Source organism: Ambystoma mexicanum, chromosome 6p (genome assembly GCF_040938575.1).
Source record: "Ambystoma mexicanum isolate Mex_15411 chromosome 6p, UKY_AmexF1_1, whole genome shotgun sequence".
NCBI lineage: Eukaryota > Metazoa > Chordata > Amphibia > Caudata > Ambystomatidae > Ambystoma > Ambystoma mexicanum.
In genome coordinates this window covers 1,193,200,406-1,193,223,491 of record NC_090935.1, presented here as the reverse complement: position 1 = coordinate 1,193,223,491, position 23,086 = coordinate 1,193,200,406, and the positions used below count along the sequence as shown (strand labels likewise).

At 42.5% G+C, this 23,086-nt stretch overlaps 1 protein-coding gene across 1 annotated transcript in view; it reads left to right on the top strand.

The window, feature by feature from the left end:
* Nucleotides 1-23,086, top strand: part of NMRK1 (nicotinamide riboside kinase 1) — a 665,849-nt gene that overhangs the window by 504,480 nt on the left and 138,283 nt on the right. The window lies entirely within an intron of this gene.

Here is a 23,086-nt window from a genome sequence, read left to right as displayed (position 1 = left end):
CCTTTGGTTCCAGACCCTGGGGATGGACCGGTGCGGGAGGATCACCTGGGTGAGGGGTCCTCAGGGAGTGGGGGTGAGGCGACCAATGGTGAGATGCGGTATTACCCCCTCTTCCCTACCCATGACCTTCCTATTTCATAGGATTCTCTGATGTCCCAGCCCCCCCTTTTCCACACAAACACTGGGCCGAGGAAGAGGGCGACTGAGAGTAACAAGGCTTACCATAACACATCCCATTGGACATGTCCCGTTAATCGGGTCAGGCAAAGTCAGGCACTTGACTTTAATCTCATACATCTGATACCCATTAGCTCCCCCCACACGGAAAAAAGGCGGACCATAGAGACACGCTCTGAGGAAGGTGGAACGCAAGAAGCAGCAGAACCTCTGGGGCAAAGGCGAACCTACTGGAGCAGAACGACAGATCAAGCGACGAGAGCCAGGGATGAAGGAACCCAGGAGTTCCCTGCAGGAAGCCGTTGCCTCCAAAGAATTGTAAAAGATACCTGGAGAAGGCCAAATTCCAGACAAAAAGACTGCATTGTGTTTCAAAGGCACCTGTGACCCTCTCGGGTGAACGACAAAGTTGGGGAGCCGAGGCCAAGTCTGTGGTATTAACCTTGACTCATGAATCAAAAGGAAAAGACAAGAGAGGAACGCACACAGCTGGTAAGTTGACGAACGACATGAAAGACCGGTGTGTGTTAAGAGAAGATTGAAGTTGCAAAAGTAAATTGCACAATTGAAGGCTACACGCGTGTGGATGGAACGATAAGAAAGGCAGACCTGTGGTGAACTTTAAATTACTGATAACTGTAAAAGCCAGTGATACAGAGTAGTGGAGAGGTCCGGCGAAAGGGAGTAGCCCACTCGAAAGTCTCAGCGAAAGGTGAAATGTTTTACTGATAAGAAACAAAGTGAATGAACTTTAAAGAAAGATGATGATCAAAATTGACCCCGACAAAAGGGGAAGTAGAGACTGAATATTGAACTCTTTGCATATGAGCTCGAACTCCATAGACCAAGAAACAATGGGGCAAATAATGCAAGTGTATGAGTTGAAAGGAAAGTTGAAGTGGTCCTGCAGAGGTCTATAATAAAAGCCTTGCATATTCGAAAGTCTTCGACATCAGGAAAAGGTCTGAGTCCGACTGAGGGAGACCAGAATGAAGTGTGATAAGTTAAGAGAAGGGAAACTAATGAAGGTGAATAAAGCTTGGGGAAGGGAACCCCACACCAGTGCTGTGAGTGAGAGGTCCGAGCCCAACTGAGGGAGGCCTACATGAACTTTTACTTTGAAAGGTCCGAGCCCGATCGAGGGAAACCTACTTGAACTTTTGGTTGAACTGTGAACCTTTTTTTGAACTGTGAAAGAACTTTTGTTAACTCTGGAAAAGTGACTTTAACGTGGAAGGCCAGGCGAGCCTCGATCCACGTTTTTGAACTGTTTGGTAACGCTGAAAGAGTGACTTTAACGTGGAGGGCCAAACGAGCCTCGATCCTTGTTTTGAACTGCATTATTTTGAGAACCTGAGCCAGTGTGTCATCTTGTCTACTGGGACCTATTACTCTGTGCTGTCCAACGTGGGGAGAAGAGCTGACCCAGCCACTTTGATTCCTTGTATTTTTCCACTGCATACATATTCCCCTTTACACCCTTTTTTGTATGAGGTAGGGCAGGGATTAGGTTTTGTAGTATGGGCTATTTTGATTTGACAGACTGACTAGTATTGTGTTTTCTTTATTATGTGATGGTAGAGACTACTCCCATCTTAGTTATAGGGTAAAGTAGGAGTTTTTCCAAACCCTGAGAATTCAAAACATGTTTTACAAATTTTATTTTTTGAGTGATTGTCACACTTGGGATACCATGCCTCCCTTACGAAACTCTGACGCTACTGTGTGATGTCTACTTGTTGCCTTGCCTCTCCATTTGTTCCTCGCCCTGCCTTTTCTCCCTCTGGTTCATTCACCTTGCTTCACAGCTTTCTGCTCATCTTGCTGTCGGAACTTGCTACCCAGCAGCTCTACTCCTTCCACTGCTGATACTTCCTGACTCCTGTCATTGGATACCACGCTGAAGACCGCAACTGTATTTGTCGCTACTTACATCTACAAAGGTTTTCCCCATGCAGGGTTTTTCCTAGAGCACTGCCCCACTGGTACACGCCCCCCTGTGTTCTCAGGTGTGTGACTACTTCTTGGGGCAGTGCACTGATCTCAACCCCCATGCTACCAGGATCCCTGCACTTTGAGCTTCTGCCTCAACAAGTCTTTTGGAGCGAAGGTCAGTTGTTGTGAATTGCAATTGCTACTGTAATTGTAACACTTACAGCTCAACTTAGGTGTGTTTATAAGAGACTTTGCAAATGTTCCCTACTCCCAATGATTAAATATTATTGTATGAAAATTGTTTCTGCCCATTAGTTACGGTCTAGATATTATCCCTTTATATCTTGGTATTTTTCTTAATTCTATAGAAGGTATGGTCTAGAAAATACCTTAAGGCTTTTGCATTACATACCAACTCTGTCATACGCCATGAGCTGGGTTTGACATGATTGCAATATAAAGTACAATGGAAGAAAAATTGACTTTTTACGCCAAAATTATCAATCCTCCAATTGGTTCATTGTTGTGTGGCCTTAACCAAGCTATAAGAAGCAAAACTGTTACATCATTGGTAGACTTTGCTGATTCACAAAGCAATCTTTTGCTTGAAATCGATTCTAATAACTGGGAATTGATTAGTCGCCCTACCAGGGTGAAAAGAAAGATTTTTGAGAGAGACTGGAGACTCTCCATAGAGAATTTGAAGAAGTATGCTCTCTACTCGGAATACCTTAAATTTGTTAGAAAACAAGTATCTCTCTCAACATACATCTCTCTCATTCCCTTTGACAAGGCTAGATCTATTTATTTAGGATTTAATCTTAAGCAGGTACCTATTTTGGAGCATTTGGGTCTGGGTCTAGGCTTGGCAAAGGAAAATAAGAGTTTGTATGTTATATAAAACTGAAACATTGGAAACAATTAAGCATCTAGTCTTTTTTCTTTGTCCGGTTATGTGCAATCTCAAGATGGCTTGCTTACAAAGGTTTACTCATTTAAGGTTTGTAAATACTAGTGAACCTATGTAGTGTAGATGTATGGAATTAGATGTTTAACTATTTATATGAAATGCTATCATGCTATCAACTGATTACTTAAATAAGCTGTAACTGGTAAATACTTATCAAATAATCTACATATTTATTTGACCAACTAATATGGCTTGTGACTATTACGATTTGCAATGATTTGACTGGTTGTGTTGTTTTAATATGTAAACCTTTTATATATATATTGTTATATTGCCTTTTATATATATTGTTAGTTTTGTAATGATTGTGTAAGGTTTTAACTTTAAACCAATCACAATAAATAAATAAACAAACAAACTGGGCTTCTCTGTGCATTCCTTGAGATCAAACCAGGTTTGAAATGCAGTGAGTTACGTTGATCCAGGCGTCAAGTTGGAGTTGAGAATTCGCTCTGTGCAGTTCAAGGCAGCATTTAAGGCAATGCAGTTCAAAGAGTTTACGTTCGCTAGGTCGAACCAGCCTCAAACACCATGGCTTCAAGTGGTTTGAATCGCTGTTTGGGTCGTGGCAAGGTCCTGTTGGTACGATACAGTGCTCAAAGATGAAGTGAGTCAAAGGCTTTGTCAGCACTGGCCCCTTGTTTGAGTTGAGAAGGAGGATAAGTGCTACTGGTGCGATGCGGCATCGAGGTGGTTCGAAGAAGCAGGTGATTGGTTTGAAATCTTGAAGTGCCAAAAACAGCACAGTGGGTCCTGTGTCGGTTTGAAGGGTGTTTGAATGAGATTCAAAGTTGTTGAAACAGGGTTCCATATGCTCTTGGGCTTTCTAGTTGCTGGGAGTCCCAATCCAGGGGCTCCAAGTACCAGGTGAATTCTTCTGTTGCACTCTGACTCCAGGGAGCTTGGCTCTCACTTTCAGGGGATCCTTAACTTCCAGTGACGGGTCATGGTTGCGCTGCAGCCAGCATTTTAGGCCTAGGTCCAACAGACAGCAGTTGAGCCCAAATGTGCCCTGTGATTATTAGGGATGAGAGCTTTCTTCTGCCTTGGATGTCTACTATCTTCACCTCTATGGAAAATGGAATGGACTGCACTCACAACATTGATCCAAAGGTGTATTCTTCTGAGTGTCCAAAGATGAATGAAGGAATAAGTGGGAGACCCCTTCCTTGTAAAGACAACATGTCACAGGGAATTGGATAAAAGCAAGCCTGCTGGAAGGAATACAATCCCTGTCACTGTAGCAAATGATCTTTGCATTCTTGCATCCTACCCAGGCTGCCTTGTACAGCAATAAATAGAGCAGTCGGGAAGGGAAAGAACCCTAACAGAAAAGCAAGGTAGAAAAGCTCCTTCTGAGGTCCATCTTTCCCTCTCTGTCTACTTTATTTGCCCTTCCTATGCTGCTGACTTCAAAGACCCTTTGGTGTGCAATACCCTAGTGAGAAGCTGGCGTAATTAGGTGAGTACTCCTTTGAAGCAGGGTTCCCAGGAGATCTCCTGGTGACAGTCCTGTGACCTGAGGGAAGGTGTCACCCTTCCTCCTGGGGAATCAAAGAAATACAGTATCCTGGCTATTGCCTCGTTGAGAGTAGTGGAGACAGCCACGGTAGCCATGAATATACATTGCCACTGACCTGGGTTCACAGGTTGATACTTTTGTGATATTAAGTTTGTGTGGATTTAATAATTATGTGCTCTTATCAGTCATCATACTATATACCAGTTGTCAGGAATGCACATGTGACCTTGAAACTGCCCAGTGCATCTGAAGAGCAGGAGCTGCAGATACCAGAAGGCTGGTGCTGCAATGGCACAAAGATGCACTATGCTTTTGGCATGGAGCTTTATGAAAGGGTAGTCTTATCAAAAGGACTCCCTTTCACAAACAGAATTACCAGCATCCTTTTCTTTATGAAGAAACTCAAAACTGCTATTGCTTTCACACCCTAAAAGATGGCAATTCTGTATTTTGCCTCTTACTAATGGCATGTGTGTGTGTGTGTGTACAGAGTGTGTGTCTGTGTGCGTGTGTGTCTGTGTGTGTAAATGAATCATAGAAATAAATAAGAAACACAGTGGGGGTCAGTTTCCAAACGGCTGAAATGGTAAAAGAGCTGGTAATAATTACCACCAATTTTACTGCCACATTTCTGTCAACAAATAAATGTTATTGAGCTTTTAATCTCAACATCAACATAGACCAACAAAGAACACTGTTACATATCATCTACCTCCCAATATACAATTATAAGTTACAGTCAGTAGAGTTACAGCAAACAAACCCATGCTAACCCCAAGAAACCCCCCAAAATATGTCCACCTTCCGAAGCCCACCCACACTATCCACCAAGAACTATCCAGTCATACCTTAAAACAATCACTATGGCTCTCATCCCGAGTTAGTTGGTAAAAATGGCAGAATTACTGTTACCGCCAATGCGTCTGACAGATTTACCACCACATTAGAAGTGGACGGGTGCAGGCACCAACTATCGGCAGTAATGGCAACTCTGCCTGGTAGTACTACTGCCAGAAATCACTACCCAGTGATGATAATTCTGACAATATTTGGCAGAAATACAGTTTCCGCCAAAGAATTCTGTAAAATAGCCAAACAATAATTCTGCCGAATATTGGCAGAATTAGCGCTGGCAGAAATAGCATCATAAATGAAATGGGAAGCTGCACGGCGGCCATCTTTAAAAACTCAATCCATTCAAAAGCACATATTTTCTGCAGCCATCTGGGGGTGAGAGTGTGGAAAATGTCTGGGCAAAAGGGAAGAAACAAGGCACCTGAAATGTGTCAAGAAAGGATTGGGACCCCTCTCTGATCCTGAGGTGGAGGGCTACCAGGGTGAAAGCCAGAACCAATCCTACCCAAAAAAGGGAAGGTGGCAGTTGGGATGGCCCAATTTCCTGTCCCTTCTCTATTTGCCCATGTGATTGAAAATGGTGCCACGCTTAGTCAACCCATACTTCCATTTCTAAATGCTGGCCAGTTTCTCTCTGTTTGTTTCAGGGAACTACAGACCGAAGAGAGCCCCTGCCGGGAACCCAGTGTCAGCGCACCCCAAAAGGCAGCACAACACCATAGAATTGCTGTGCGACATGAAAGAAGAGACCGGACCAAGTGTCCACACATGTTCAGAATGCAGACATCAGCTCTTTACATTGCCCAAACTCACCGGCAGCAGAGCTGAGCATGCAGTTGCAACACAAACTGCCCACCGCTTGAGATTGAGCAACCAACAAAGACTACCATGCCAAGGACTTGGATCCTCACATGAACTGTAATATTGATTAAAGGGGCCACCACTGATGATCTGTGGCAGCCCCGCACGAGAGAAAGGCGTGGGACTTAGACCCTCACATGTGTTATGATGTCTGTAACATTTCTTGAGCGGGGAAGGCAGGGACAGATTGGCCTGGGGAACCAGAAAGGGTGAGTCAATGAAGGCAAAAGAGGGATGATTTAAGGGACAACAGGAAACAGGAATGTGTGGGTTGTACGGGTGAGGTCAGAGGAGGAGTTGGCAGACCAAGAGACAAGGAGGAAGGATGGTGGAACAGAGCAAGAACTTGATTATAGAAAAGGTGAAGTAGCAGCTGCTGAAAGAACATGGTACTGTGTTGTGTGTGTGTGTGTCTGTGTGTGTGTGTGTGTGTGTGTGTGTGTGTGTGTGTGTGTGTGTGTGTGTGTGTGCGCGCATAGGGAGGGAGTGAAGGGTGACAGAGTGAAAGGGGGGTATTGGAAGAGACGGTTCAGTGGTAGTAGTAGTGTGAATGTGGGGTAAGTAGTGGAGTTTGAGGTGGGAGTAGCAGTGATGTGGTAGAATTGAGTGGGAGTCAGAGAAGTGTGGAGGCAAAGTAGTGATAGTGTGGAGGTGGGAGGAGTGACCGTGTGGAGGTGGGAGAAGTAGTTGAGAGAGGCGTAGAGAGTACTAGTGGGGTGTCAAGTGACAGTCCAGGGTTGAGGGAAGCCTGTCTTAGTAGGGGACTGTCCATCGCTAGGTTAGAAAGCAAAGCACAGCCACTAAGCCCATTGCTAAATTGGAAATAAAAACTCTTGAACTCTGTCTGGGAGTTGGTGTCTTCCTGAGGTCAACTATGACACGTGGTGTCATCAGGGGATCCATCAAGCCCCGATACAGATGGAGCCCATGGGAGAGAGAAAATGAATGAGAAATCAGAGACAGGAGACTCCTGGGTAATGGCAAGCCCTGATCTGGTAAACCGGGATGTTTGGGAGATCAGAGTTGAACTCAAGTTTCTTAGCCTAGATCCTCTACCCGAAGAATCCGATGACTCCTAGGAATATGCAGGATCGGATACAAATCCAACCAGGATTAGCTTTCCTGTGTGGCCTATCACCCTGGCAAAGGACAACAGAGAGCTGTCATTAAGAAAATATGAGAGGCCCGAGAGAGAACCATTCGGTGAAAACTAGTCCAAGCCAGCGGAAGTAGACTTTCGGACCATTCCAGTAGCCCTGCTTTCCAGCAGTGGAGGAAGCACACTAGACCGGACAAAAGAAGAAGAGAAAGCTAAGCTTAATCCATCTGACGGAGGTCCCTGGTCCGGAACTGTAAGACCAGTACCAACCCTCATCGAGGACCTGTGTAGGGCCCTGGTAGAAGGCCAACCAGCCATTACTCACTAGACCCTTACCATCTTACAGAGGGCTATCACGCAAGGTGAGAACAACCAGTGGCACCACCAGCTGTTCTGCAGAAGCTAAGCAGCGGAGAAGAATCAGCTGCTTTCTTCTTAAACTTTGAAAGGGTAGCCAAGGCCTCGAGGTGGCACCGAGACCGCTGGGCCTGGTACAGTGCTCTACTACTTACAGAAGATCCCCAGCAGGCCTTCCAAGCTCTCAACCCAATGGCCAGACTCCTTACAAAGAATCTAAATAGGACATTGTTGAAAGACTGGGGCAGGATCCAGAACACTACCGGATACATCTTTCACACCTAATGTTGAGGCAGATGGAAACACCCACCAGATGCCATACCGAGTAAGAGAACTGTTGAACAAATGACTGACCAATAAAACCTTAAAAGAATTGTTGGTTTTGGAGCAATTTATCAATCATTATGCCCATACCTACAAACTGTTTGCTGGCAACGACATGAGCCAATGGTCAAGGTGGATATCCAGATAGTGTGAAGGCATCATGAAGAAAGATACAGACAACAGATTCACTTTTCTAAATAAAATGGTTTATTTTTCTTTATGTCAGGATGGAGTAAGGCCTAACTTGCCCTAGGCTAAGGTGGGATTTCCCTACCTAAAAATACTAAGGATGGTCTGTGTCATTAAGTTCAACTCAAAAGTCTTTCTGTGTCCAAAACCTATGCCTGCCATCACAACTAAAGATACACAATACACAAAGATACACAATGTGTAGGGATGTCAGCAACTAAAAGAAACAGTGTTCATAATTACACCTGTGGACCCTTAACAGATTGCAGGTGTAAGTCATTTGCCTGACTATTGTTGAATCTATTAGCGTGACATGCCAATCTATTCCAATGGTATTCCTCCACAGTCCTCTTCCTCGTCCCAGTACCAAAGTGGTGCAAATAAGTGGAAGTGTGCATAACTCCCAGTTGTCTCCTCCTCGTCCCAGTCTTAAAGGGAAATGATTGTGGGACAGTTGGTGTGTATGAAATAGGTAAAGGTTGACAAAAACCTATGAATGCAGGGGGAGGAGAGGGTTCAGTCTGACAAGGGAAAGGGGGATACCATGCCTCGCTCAAAGACATACTCTCCCCATGCCCCAATATTCCTCCACCAAGGTGATCCTCCCTTGCATATCCACCCCCAGGGTTGGGATCCAAGAGTGATGGCCTTTCCCTGGTCACTTGAGAAGAAGATCCAAAGAGAGTAGATGGGAGGATGCCCTCAGGTTCCTCATAACAGGCAATGAGCACCAACGAGATATAACATTCATGATGTTAAAATTCATGAATAAGCACATTTCATTCTTGGTATCTCTGATATCATTGTTTATTGTATTTGTATTTGTATTTTATTTTATATAGCGCCTTAGACCAAAGAGCTTTAAAGAGCATTAAAACAATACAGACAGTAGGATCAATATTTAAAACACAAAGCATTTCAAAATTGCAATAGGACTTTGCTAACCTTGCTATCCAGATAAAGGTAAGTGAGAGCGTAAGGAAGCTCGAAAGGAGGAGTAATCAGTGATAGTTCGGAGAAAGAGAGGGAGAGTATTCCAATTCAAAGGTGGGAGGAGAGAAAAAGATCAAAAAGGGCACAAGGAGGAGAGTGGACGACAAGGTGGAAATGAGAAGCAGACCGAAGAGGACACAAAGGAAGATAGAAAGAGACAAGCAAAGAAAGATAAGGAGGTGCAAGACCACAAAGTGCTTTAAACACCAGACATAAGATATTAAACTTTAGATATTTATGAAAAGAAAATGTTTTTTGAGAAGATACTGTAAAAGGGATTCCCATCCCAAAGAATCACGCTGAGTCTTAACGAAAAGTCCAAGGGTGTTTATTAAACTTAATTGAGTTTTTCTCTTCTGGTTATTCTTGGCCTAATGGGATGGGAATATTGGCGCCAGAGCCGGCCCTTTCTTCTCTCGACTTTACCCGGGTCTGGGTCCCACCTCCCAGCCCCAGATGTCCCTACCGGGTTGTAAATAAAACTACTGATCGGTAACACCTATCTGTCTTTCTTCTTCTCTACAATTTAGGTGTTTTCCCTGAGATGATGGCTTCCTGACTCCCTAGGAAACTTCTAACTTTCTCTATCCTATGGTTGGTTAGAATGCAGGGAATAGTGAATGGTGCCTTCTTTCACCCAGCGTACGCATCACGCTCACAACTTTTACACCCTCTCATACCTGACCCTCCGCTATACCTATTTCTTGAGCTGTTCTCCTCCCACCACGTTACTGTCCCTCCAATCTCTCACGCCACCTTTCCACCTCCACCCTTCGATCTTACTTCCTTTCTCACTTCTATTCCTATTACCACTTGTATCTGCAACTGTTCTATACCTCTGCACCTCCTTCTCCCTCCTCCCTCTCCCTCTTCTCTACCGCCTCCTGTTGTGCCTCCCGCTCTACCTCTCCTGCTCTCCTTACTCTGCTACTACTACCACCTCTCTACTACCACTGTCCTCCTCAATGGATATGGCGCGCTGCTCACCCCTATACTACCGACTACCACTCTACCAATTCTGTCCTTCCCTTACTACTCCCGCCAGCTTCTCTCTTTACTCCCAAGTACTACTACTAACTCGGCCACTACCTATGCTCCACTCCTCTGCTCCACTCCACTACTTCTACTCTTACTCTCCTACTCCCATTCTTCTCTCTCTCACACAAATACTCCACAGACCCCCTCTCACTAATAGTTTCCACACTGCTTTCTGCTTTCACCTCCGCTGGTCTCTTGGACAACCACCGTCTGTCCTCACTCAACTAACACACAAGTCACATGCACCTTTCCGAAATACCCCACCCCCTCCCAGGATTGGATACTCACCCTGTACAATCATTTACCTAGCTCAAGGGGGTGTGGCAGGGCCTTTTGATGGGCCTTTCAATCTTAATGTCTCAGGTTGGAGCCTCATTAAGAAGGCCTCCTTTTCTGAATGGCGTGTAGTTCCCTGGAGACTTTGCTGCACCCCTTTCTAGTGGGGCTTTTGTTAGGCTGTTAGTTGTCTGCTGCAACAAAATGCAAACCGCTGCTGCGTAGTGGCTTCCTTCTGCTGCCTCCTGCTGAGGCTTTCCCTCATCAGTGTTCGCTGTCATCATCATAATAGGTAAGATGGAGAGCGGAGGGGAACTGTACACACTAGCACGAGCACCAGAGAATGTTTGGGGTGGACTCCCTCTCTTCCGCGACACTGGCTGTAAGCAGGCCTTGCCACAATGCCTTCTAAAATCATCCAAAAGGGGGCAAATACACAAAAAATGTAGAAAGTTCTCTTCATACTCTAACCCACACGAGCACTCCTTATGACCCCTGAGTCAGTTAATTCTTGTTAACAATGGTGGAATGTTTAAACAAATCATTAAAATTATCGTCCTGTGCAATGTGATCTAAACGTATTCACTGGTTTCTTCTCAACAATGTTTTTGAAGGCTGCTACATAGAAGGACATTGATGGTATAGCGCAAATCTGCTTCACCATACTTGCATGTTCTAGCTCAACCGCCTTAACTTTAAGAACACTCTGCAACTCAGCTGGGCTGCTAATTTGTTCAAGTCCAGTGCCCCATTTCCTTACCAGCGTATCTCTACAGTGCCCCATTTCCTTACCAGCATATCTCTGTATTTACACCATGTATACTTTTCCTGAGCAGGGGACAGAAACATTTCGGTCACAACTCTGAACCTATTTAGGTTTTTAAAATCAAATTTAGATAGTCGTACAAAAGAGTCCAGAAACATGCTTTTGGCAGGAACTGCAATGCTAAGTGCCCCCAGCTCAGACCTTAGGGCATTCCCTAGGGTACTACGGCAAAGCTCAGAGATGTTCCATAGGAATTCATTTTGGACTACGTCTAGTCTGGTGCATTTGGAGAATCCCCAGATTTTGCAGCCATATAATGCAGAGGAATGCACTTTAGCTTGCATGATCTTTATGCATTTGTCCAATCTTTTCCCCCCAAGTTGTGGTAAAATCGAATCAAACCCCGAAAACATGTTTGGATCCATTTTGCTACCATTTTAATATGATGTAGCCAGATGCCATTCCTATCGCACAGCATACCTAAATATTTGTATGAACTCTCGACTGCTATACTAACATTATTTATAGACCATGCACAATTTATATTCTGTTCCCAAACGCCACATTCTTTGTTTTCTGTTATTTCAGCGGTGTGAGACCTATGGGTTTGTAGCGCTATATACGAAAAACATTATTATTATTATTATTATTATTTCCCGAGTTTAAATTACAGACCATGCTTCTCAAAGAACCTAGCTACTTAGAGCAGGCTCTGATGGAGACAACTTTGTGTCAAACTCTATTAGTGCCATATCGTCAGCATACAATAGAGCCCCAAACCTAACCCTGTTTATAACTAGGGATTGGTTTGTGTCTTGTAATTGGTGGAAGTCCGAGAGAAACAGCATAAATAATAATGCGGTGGGGGTGGCACCCCGTGGGGGTGGGACCCCTGCCTGACCCCTTTATTATTTGTAAATTCCTTAGTGTATCCATCTGATCCTGAGCATCATACCGTGGCTGATGTCAGATCCAAGAATGTGAAAAAACATGCACTCATCTTAACACATTTTTCTACAATAGTATTCAACAGAATGCAGTAATCCACCATGTTACAACCCTTTCTAAAACCTGCCTGATTGTAAGGGATGTTATTGGACTCTGCCCATTCTTCTCACCTCAGCAGAATGCAGTGATCCACCATGTTACAACCCTTTCTAAAACCTGCCTGATTGTAAGGGATGTTATTGGACTCTGCCCATTCTTCTCACCTCAGCAGAATGCAGTGATCCACCATGTTACAACCCTTTCTAAAACCTGCCTGATTGTAAGGGAGGATGTTATTGGACTCTGCCCATTCTTCTCACCTCAGCAGAATGCATTTGGGCAACATTTTGCTAGAGCTATCAAGCAGAGAAAATGGGCGGTAGCATTGTGGATCACTACTTACCCCTTTTTTTAAATAACGGGAGGACCAGGCTCTTTTTCCACAATGTAGGTAGTATCTGCACGCTCGCTATTGCATTGAAGTCCCTCACCAGAGTAAGGACCCACCACTCAGGGAACCACTTTATAACCTCTATTCTAATACAAATAGGCCCTGCTGCTTTTCCACCCTTGGCTGCAAGCAATGAAGTGGTACTTATCTCACTGTGGCCACTGAGCTTTGGCCCTTTTACTACCAGTCTCCAGAATTTCTTAGTATTATTTTCACAATCAGTTTTATCTAATCGGTCCCACTGTCTACCTGTTATAGGCAGGTTTTAGAGCATGCAATGCCCCAGCATTCAGAGCCCTTGCCTTAGCTTCCTAGCGCAGCTTCCATTTTGCAGCTATATAATTAGAGTCAAAACAGGGTGAGTCATTTCTCCTTTTAGTCATTATGCTGGCTACACCCCTCTGCTTCTGAGTGAGAGCCTCCACAATACTCTGTACGAACTCCTCAAAAACACCTTTGATGATCTGTCTTATCTGGGTTGAATATAACTGATTTTAGGAAAGACTGACATCGTCGTTATTTAGCACCCTTACTATCATTTCTCTATTTATGCTGGTTTTTCCTAAGTATGTTAGTGCTAAATTCTCTTTTGTTACCTAGTATGAAGATTTTGTGAGCCTGTACATGAAGTTTTCTAGTCAAAGCTATCAGAGAACACGGATCATCAGGAAGAATTGGAGGTTTATCCAATTAGATCCACTACTGCATAGACGTTTCCCTAAACCTCCAATGAAATCGTGTAAGCGTGGTAGGAATTTTAAGGATCAACATGTCAGAGCAGAGAGACCTAAACAAGGCACACAAAGGTTCTTAACTAGGTTGGCACATTCTCAATGCCTGAACTGCCAACATTGTAACAATATAATCAGAGGAGACTAGTTAGACAACCACATGCTGGCAAAAAATTATACTTCATCATTATGGCACATCTGACACACGGAATGTGATTTATGATATCCATTGCCCAAGTGGGAAATATTATGTGGGACAGTCTACAAGGAGGGCCAAAGAACGCTGGACGGAGCATAAATCTAACATCCGTACACATACTGAGAAATCAACAGTGTATAGGCACATCCGAGAAAGGAATCACATATCTGACAAATCAAGTTTGTAATACTGGAAGTGATACAGTCCTTACCAAGAGGTGGATATATTAATAGAAAGCTATCTCAGAGGGAGTTTTTTAATCCACTGTTTGGACTCCCTTAATCCTTTTAGGATGAATGAAGACTTTTACCTGGGTGGGTGCCTCTGAATGTATTCTTAAAGTGTTTTGTGGGTTCCTTGGAAAAGCTCTATTTTACATTTTTACTGTAAGTGCTCTACATCTCAGACCACAACATACTGTGATTTAGACTATTTTGAGAGCTATAACCAGCATGGAAGATTCTCTAATCTTCCAATTGTTAATGCACATTCTAGTCGTTTGATATGAAGTACACGACTGCTTGGTGTCACACAATATTGTTCCATGTAGATTTGTGTTAATGGTATTTCCAAACAATGAGATGTTTGGGAATATCTTTGATATTTCTCTTGTGAAACTGTTGCCTGGGTGTTGTGAGGTACCAGGAATGAGATGCGGACACAGAGGAGTCATATTGATTCTTATAGACTTTTATTTAAATAATAAGAGGGTTGGAAGATTCCTCGCTGCCCCTGCTCTAAGAGGTATTTCCGTAACCTCAACCAAAACTAAGGGTCTGTATGATGTCTAGATGCCCAAAGCAAAATGTCGTGTGTCCAAAATCCTATTCTGGCCCTCACATTCTAAAAGTAACTCAAAGTTGTTACGGGTAATGTCTTTCGCCTGAAAGTGCACAAATATTCCAACTCAAAAGGAAGATTTAACTCCAACACAAAGGTTCCTAATAGACAAATTTCACAGTTTCAAATGGATGGCTCCATTCACCATTTCTCCTCAAGACACTTTAAACTCCTAAAGGCATAAGTCTTCCTTGGACTCCTCTGGTCAACAAAAACGACTTGGAATGCAAGTCTCAACTTTGTAGGATAACTGGTGTACTGCCATGCCAGGTTCCTCTCTACTTTAATGTAACTTCCCTCAAAAGCCTAGCGCACCCAAGTGGGAACAAGTGGCTGTTTGGCTGGGACCGACTCTTGAGCCTGGAGACTCTGTTTTGCTTCTGCTTCGTTTTCCTGCAGCGCCGTCCTCAAGAGGAAGCTTGCGCCTGCCGAAGCGTGCCGTTTGGCCTGCTGCCGTCCACGGTAATTATCATCTTTAAACTTCATGTGGAAGTTACAGACTCTTTTGTTTATGGACTCTATTCTGGTCCGTTGATTGTGTCATACACATATTTCTGTCTCCCATTGCAGCGCACGCATTGTACGCATTGCGTTGTTTGGCCCCGCCCCCTTTTGACGCCGACAAGCCTTCTTTACGGCACAGCCTTGCGCACCCGCGCGTGCACCCAAGTGGGAACAAGTGGCTGTTTGGCTGTTCGGCGTCTGAGGCGGGGAGGCGCCGGCACATCAACATATGTACATACGGCTGCTTATGCTGGTTTGTTAGAGGTAACCGTTATTGTAAATGTAAATCGCAAACGTTGGTGTGTTTTGTGTGTCTTGTTTAAAACCCATTTTAGGTGGTATTGTTGAGCACACACAGGTGATAACCCGTACATTTAGGAGAACTTGTTGGTACATGAAAGTGCAAAGGTGATTTGTTGGAATTAAGGGTGGTTAACCGTAAACATGGTGAAAAACTTACGCAGTAAGAAACGGGGCCTGAATAGATCAATTGGTATTGCAACTGAGGGAAATGTATCGGATGATGATCGTTATGAAGAACAAGTGAATCAGGCAAAAAAAAAAGGACGTAAGGTGAGCGGAACCAATGTAGAAGCCGCTTCTGGTAATCAAATGAGTACATATAGAAATAACGATCTAGTTAATGCAGAGATACCAACTGGTATGGGAAAGATAGAACCCATGAATGATTCCTCTGCTGTACCATATGGTAAAACCACTGAGCTTATAGATGGCAACAATTATCCTAAGAACTACATTAGTAATGTACCAATTAACGATAATTCGCTGCTAGGTGCGGTTGGTGATGTCTATGATCTGCCAGCTTCTGATATCTCGCTGGTGGCCCCTGTGGTGCTAGCTGAATGACACAGCCGTGCGAGACTGTCTAATGGACCATCCACTCCTGCAGCGAGTTCTCGTGGTCTAAGGGATCAAGTGCATTTTCATGCCGCAATTGCAACAAACTTAAGACAACTTAATGAAAATATGAATAAGGACGATAGCACGTCTAAAAAAATCCCAATCCATGAGGCAAGCTCTCCAGCTCTTGACTTTGCAGTTACTCAAGAGGAAATGAGTTATCCACATTCACCTGTATTAGGCATGAATTTAACTCAACAGAAAGAAAGAAATGAACATACTTGTTTTCCGAATTCGTCTCTACCACTGTATCCACGTGAGGATACCTTAATAGACTTAAACAACCACGAGTTTCAAAACTTTCCGGTTCTAGCAAGAATCTTGAACCTTCTTGACAAAGGTCACGAGTACACCCATGGTGCAATTCATGCCTTGACGACAACTAACGGCGAAATTATAAACACTCTAAGTAAAATAGAAGGTTTTATGATTTCTCAGGAAAAATGTAACAACTTTTGAGCATCCCAAGTATCGATTCACAAACAGCTTGAACATAAGAGAGACAGGCCAGCTTCAGCTACCAGTTGTGAACAAGCCTCACAAACTGAAGAGAGGCCTGAAGGGAATGCCCTCGCTTTAGAGCTGATACAGCAGACCAGCACTGGCCAGAGTTCACTCCCTGTTCCTGAGTACCTAGAGATTGCAAAGCTCCAACATGAACGCATCCTGGTCTTAGAAAACATCATAGTGGCTGCAAAACTGGTACCTCCTGAGTTAATGGAAAGAGACTGTGGAAATACTCCTGCTCCAAGAGAGGGTGATACAGTCAGAGTTGACAGTCCCTCAGCATTAACAGATCTGATTGACCTCAATAATGAGAATCATTTATTGAGAGAAGAGCAATCTGATATTAATGCTGAACAAAGCGACTCACAGCAATCTATGTTTTTCATGTCTAGGAAGGCAAAAAAACAATATGCAAGAGCGCAAAAAAGGAAAGGAAAAGCCAACACTCCATTAATGCCCATTGCTATTTCCGAAAAAAAAAAGGATAAAAAATTAAAAATGAATATAACACCTAGCCCTAGATCATCTAACATGTGTCTTGGGCAAGGGCAATTGGATGACATGGGCTTTGAGATAAACCAATTAAACAAAGAAAGCCAGATACAAATAGAAATGACTAAGACACAGGCTGAGGTGAATCCTACCCAAATGGTACAGCCAATTGAAAAGATTCAAGATGCAAGACCTGACTCAAAAGGGTCTTACATGGGAGGGATCCTAGAAAACGCTCTGATGTTAATCCAAACGCAACTGCAAAGATTCTTTGAAAAAATGGATAAAAAGATAACGTCTATGTCGGTCCAGGGTATGAATGAAAGGAATGGTAGAGTAGGACCCGCTATTGAGAATATAACAAAAAAAGAGAGTACTGTCCACATAAATAAAGAGGAAGGAGGTGACCTGCCTACTCTGGAGAAAGGCGTACTACCTCCTAGAGGCGTCTTGGAGGTAAGCCACACAAATTTAGTAACAAATGAGAATGTAAGTGTGGATGGAGAAAAGAAGTTAATTGAGGAATCACCTAAAGAAATCCCACTAGAAATGAAATCAGTGATGGGATGGTGGGCAGACATAACGATGACTGACAAACCCAGCCTAAATCGAGCCGCTGTAATGAAAATTTTTCATCAGATTCCGGCGCTACGCAATCTGGTATCAAATGACATTGATTGGATCAAATTGCCTTTTTCATGTAATTACAGAATGATATGCAAATTTCAATCTCCTATTATTGCATCTCTAATAAGGACACATTATAGAGACCTAGAGTTTCTAGGTTATAAGATATTTGATTTTTACTCAATGGAGGATGCAACTAGTTTTATTGATTACCAAGAAAAAGAAATACAACAAACTTTGAAAAATGATCCAAGAGATATACAGCTGTCAATGCTGAACGAAAAAGTATCGGCACAAGCAGAGTCTGTTTCTCAAATCATAAAAGATCTTGCATGGTTAGAACCATTGATTAAATCAATAATAAAAGAGACTCCTGTGGTCGAAACATCATAATCAAATGCATTTATTGTAAAATCCTGGAATTGTTGAGGGTACAAGAACCTAAAGGTATGGTTTAGCATAATAAAATGTCAGAAAAAGCCTGCAATTATTATGCTACAGGAAACCATGGCAATTTTGCATATTCCTGTGGAGGGTTTTGTGAGTTTTTTTAGCCATGCAAAAAAAGGCACTCTAGGGCGTCCGAAGGGTGGCCTTGCGATATATGTTTCCATGGTGTTTGATGTTGAAATATGGAAGATTTATTCAAACGAAGAAATGTTGGCCATTCTTTTATTACCATGCAATGCTCAGAACGTGCCCTTGTTGGTTATATCTCTTTACTGGAACCCTAATGGGTTGTCTATTGATGGTATTTTGGAGAGACTGAATGCACTATTGGTGGATGTGGTGGATGAAATGCCTAATGTTGAAATAATTTTGGGTGGGGATTTGAACTCCACCCTATTGCAAAGACACATAGAAAATGATTTTCAAAATGACCAGCATGCTATCTCATCTCATGAGAGAGGACAACTGTGGTTCAAATTTTTTGATGAATGGGACATGTATGTAATCCCATTTGTTGGCAATGGGCTGATGGTGACATGGTCAAGAGGGAGTTATAAGTCTACCATTGACTATATTGTGACATCAGATACATTAGCTAGGACAGCCTTACCTTGTACAATTGAAGAGACATCGCTGAGTGATCACCCATGTCTAGAATGTAGACTTGAATGTAATTTTTATGTACACAAGTTGCATAAACCATTAACTTTACTTGAAAATGATAGATAGTTGCTATCTATAAGATGGAATCCTAACCTATGTCGACATCTAAATAGCATGATCAACCGTGACATGTTAAAATGTAACCCAAGTTTTCTGTCGATGACAGAATGCAGGGCAATAGACCTTTGGAATGAGGATATGATTCGCAAACATCTGAATCTCATATCCTCTGAGTGTATCCAGGATCGGTCTACTGAGGTAGATGAGGATTTAGCTTTGGTATAGCAAAAAGAAAAAGAGAGAAGAATCTAGAAATGAGGGCACTGAAAAGAGATTATAACATAACCTCCGAAAAAGCAATGAACAGGAAAAAGGTAATTCTGGCGAAATACAGTAATGACATTAGAATCTTAAAATTTAATGCATACCTGAATAAGAATCAAAAAATCAAAAATGATTAAGTGACTGGTCGGCAGAAAAACTAGGGAAATATGGGGGACCTTAAGAGACCATACAGAAAGAATTTGTGCCCTGAAATGTTCCACAGTGAATGGGGAGGCGTGGGTTGAGTTTTAACAGAATAAATACGCACTGCCTGAGAAGTTCAAGTTGTTAAAACATGATGTACGTGTATTGGAATTACCTGACTCATGCCCATGGGATGTGGAAGAAATTGAGTCGGTAATTAAGAAGCTTAAGTTTTCCAAAGCAGCCGGCCCAGATGGAATTCCACCCTGTGTACTGAAAGATGATCCAAGATTCTGGGCAGCTCACTTAAACCGTTGCTACGAGACCATCTTTAAAACAAAAAAGCTGCCTGTATCTTGGTCATCTGCTCTAGTTGTCCCTCTGCATAAAAAAGGTGACACGGCCGATCCAGCCAGACCAATAGCCTTGATAGATATTTCTGCAAAGGTCTTTGCTGCTCTAATTCTTAGAGAGCTAAATACCTTTATATCTATGACAAACATCTTTTCACGATTTCAGACGGGATTTAGAAAAGGTATGGGGACTCAACTAAATGCAACCATCCTCGCGCATTTATTAAAGAGCTCAAGACAAGATTCAAAAGGCCCCATATATATGGCATTTGTTGATCTCTCATCAGCATTCGACTGTGTCATCAGAGAAGTTTTGTCGGACAAAATGCGAGAATTCCAAATACCTGCGCATATATCTGCCGTGATCATTATGCTACATACTAATACCAACTACAGGGTAAGAATTGATCTTACTGGTCGGATGACTGTGCCAATAGGCACCTATGTTGGGGTCAAACAAAGGTTCAACCTAGCGGCCACTCTCTTTAATCTGTATCTATCCGACATAGATAAGTTATGGAACCAGGCTGTTTTGTTTCCTGCAAAACTAGGGGATTTGTGCATAAATTGGTTGGCATTTGCGGACGATATAATTTTATTAGATCGTACGCCCTTTGGTTTACAAAACAAACTGCAATTATTTGATAACTATTGTGAAAGACACAATCTAGCAGTAAATCCATCCAAATCAAGGATAATGATTTTTAATAACCAGAGGAAAATAGTGTCATTCAAATGGATAATAAATGGAATTGCGATACCACGATCTCTTGGGATTATCTATTTGGGATATAATCTCACTAACTTTGATTCTGTGATGAAATGGAAAGAAGCAATTTCAATGAAAGTGTTGCCATTGATTTCACAGATGAGAATTATCCATCACAAGCTTTGTGGGTTCTCTCTCATCCCTCTCATTGAGTTCTACCTATTAAAGGTACAATCTATCATATTATATGGGCTAGACTTATGTATACTTCCGATTGGCCATATATTAAATTCTCTCCAGGGGAAAATATGGAAAAAAGTTCTACACTTGCCGAACAGTATTCCGAATTCCATTATTATTCATGAACTAGGATTGTCATCTCTGGCATCAAAATTGCTATGGCGCAGACTGGCAAATTTAGCAAAAATCTTACAGCCAATGGAAAATACTCTATATGAAGATCTTGCATTAATGGTGATGAGAGGAAAACCCAACTTCTTGCATATGGTACATAGAGAGTTACAACATGCATTGGTTTTGATTGCACAGAGTACATCTGCATTGGTCACTCTACCACAAATTGTAAAAAAGAAACTATACATTTATGATTGGGCAAATACAGCCAATTTGATTGGGCAATATAAAAGCTTTAAAGAGTATTCGAAATTTCGGCATAAGCAGAGACCGCTACTCCCCTATATCAGGGAGGTTCCAAATAAACTGGTGAGAACAATGTATATGCGTTTTAGATTTAATTTGTTAACTACAAAGGAACGGATGACATTTTGGAAAACCAACAGAAATTAATTGTTTGACGCAAAGTGTCGATTTTGTCTAACTTGCGCAAATGAAACCCTGAAACATCTAGTACTTTACTGTGCGTCTTATGGAATGGGTAGACAGAGATTTCTGGGAAAGTATGTATATGGTATGAATGGTGTTACCTTAGAAAATCTCTGGGTTCAATGTATGTGGGGTGATAGGATATCCCTGGTAATTGCATTGGTTCAGTTTTTGGAAATTATTGATAAAAATTTGATCTAACAAAAGAATAGATGAAATGAAGTAACGTGAAACCTTGCTTGGATATGGATGCCTAAGTAATGAATTAACTAAATACACAAAATGTGGAGTTTTCTTAAATTATAAAGATATGCATAATCTAGGAAGAGTTTGACTATAGAATGAAAAAGGTGGATGAGTACAAAATTGTATACTTTTTAAAAGGGAATATTGTTATTTTAAGTATTGTTTTTGGTAAAATGAATGAATATCTTTGAAAAGTTTTGTAACGACTTGAAAGGTTATGATTGTTAATTTGTATGTTGTAAAGATATGTTATCAAACACAACAATAAATAAAAAATAAAAAAGCCTAGCTTTCCCTGGTGTACTGTCCTGCCAGGACTTCCTCATGTGACTCACTTTACACACTTCCCAACTTGACTTTGTCTGATATATTCTTCTGCCAGGACGTTCTTGTGCAGTTCACTCTATACACTTGCAATACATGACTTTGCCTGGTATACTCTCCTGACAGGGCTTTCTCAAGTGATTCACTTCACACACTTGCCAACTTGACTTTCTTACATTCATTCTATTGGTCTTCCTTTGGAAATAATGGGTCTCATGTTCCCTTTCATTCACTTCACTTGCTTTTATTTGTACTTGGTGATGTTGCCGAAACACCCCAGAGTCTCGGTTTCCCACCTGAGGACTCACCAGCTTTCTGTGGCGTACTTCGGTTCCCTTGTGGTAAATGTAAAGCAGCGCTTCAGTGTCTCGCCTCCATTTCATGGGCTCACCGGCTTTGCTGGACACCGTCCACATCTTTCAAGGCTCCTGCTTACCTGCCGAACGATTCTCGGTTTTTCGCTGGACTGGATACTGCTCTCCGGTTCCAGTGGCGGTTAGTATGTCTTTCCTTCTCGTACTCTCACAGTCTCCATACGGCGAACTGGCACCTGCAGGCCTCCTTCTCTGGCCTTCTCCCTAATCCGGCCAGCTCCACGGTCCTCTCTGAAGCTCGGCTGTCTCTCGGTCAGCACTGAGAGGATGAAACATCCCCAAGCATCATCTCTCTCCTTTGTGCTGATTCAGGTTTTTAAATGTCCCGGCACCTATCATACGCTTGTAACCACTAGAGTGTATCCTCTGCTTCTCGTTCTTACTAATTCTCATTGTTCCATTTAGGCACTTCGTCACAGTACTTTCACATGCATGGGAATGATAGACAGTTTTTGGTATTTTCTATACAGAACATTGGAAACTGTCAACAATAGGTCCCCTGGGTAGTTGAAGGGAGCCATCACACTATGTCATCACGGCATGGGATACCATGTCTCATCCACTGATGTCATGTCACCTCCACTGAGGGTTGCCTCCCCGATGTGGTCCTCCCTATAGCTGCCACCAGGGTCAGGTCAGGTAGCGACTGCCGTCCCCTGGCCACATGGGGAGAGGCTACCTCCGGGAAAGGAGTGATGGCATAATCAGATTCATCACAGTGTGAACAATGTCAATATTATTATTGATGATCTTCAGATACTCAAATTGATTCATGCACAATAGAGAGTTCCAATGCATTTAAATGCCTACAATGTTTCACTTAATGAGATGTCTAGTTTTATTATTGTTACCTCTTGAATGTGATAATATACTTAAATGTGAACAGCAGCAACCCTTTTATTGAAGATTTTCTGACATTATAGAATAGATTAATGCTTTTGTGAAACATGTACTTGAGCTTTAATACTGTGTTAGAAACTTCTAATAGTGACTGCTACTTACTTATTATAGTATACCAATTTGAACCACGGCACT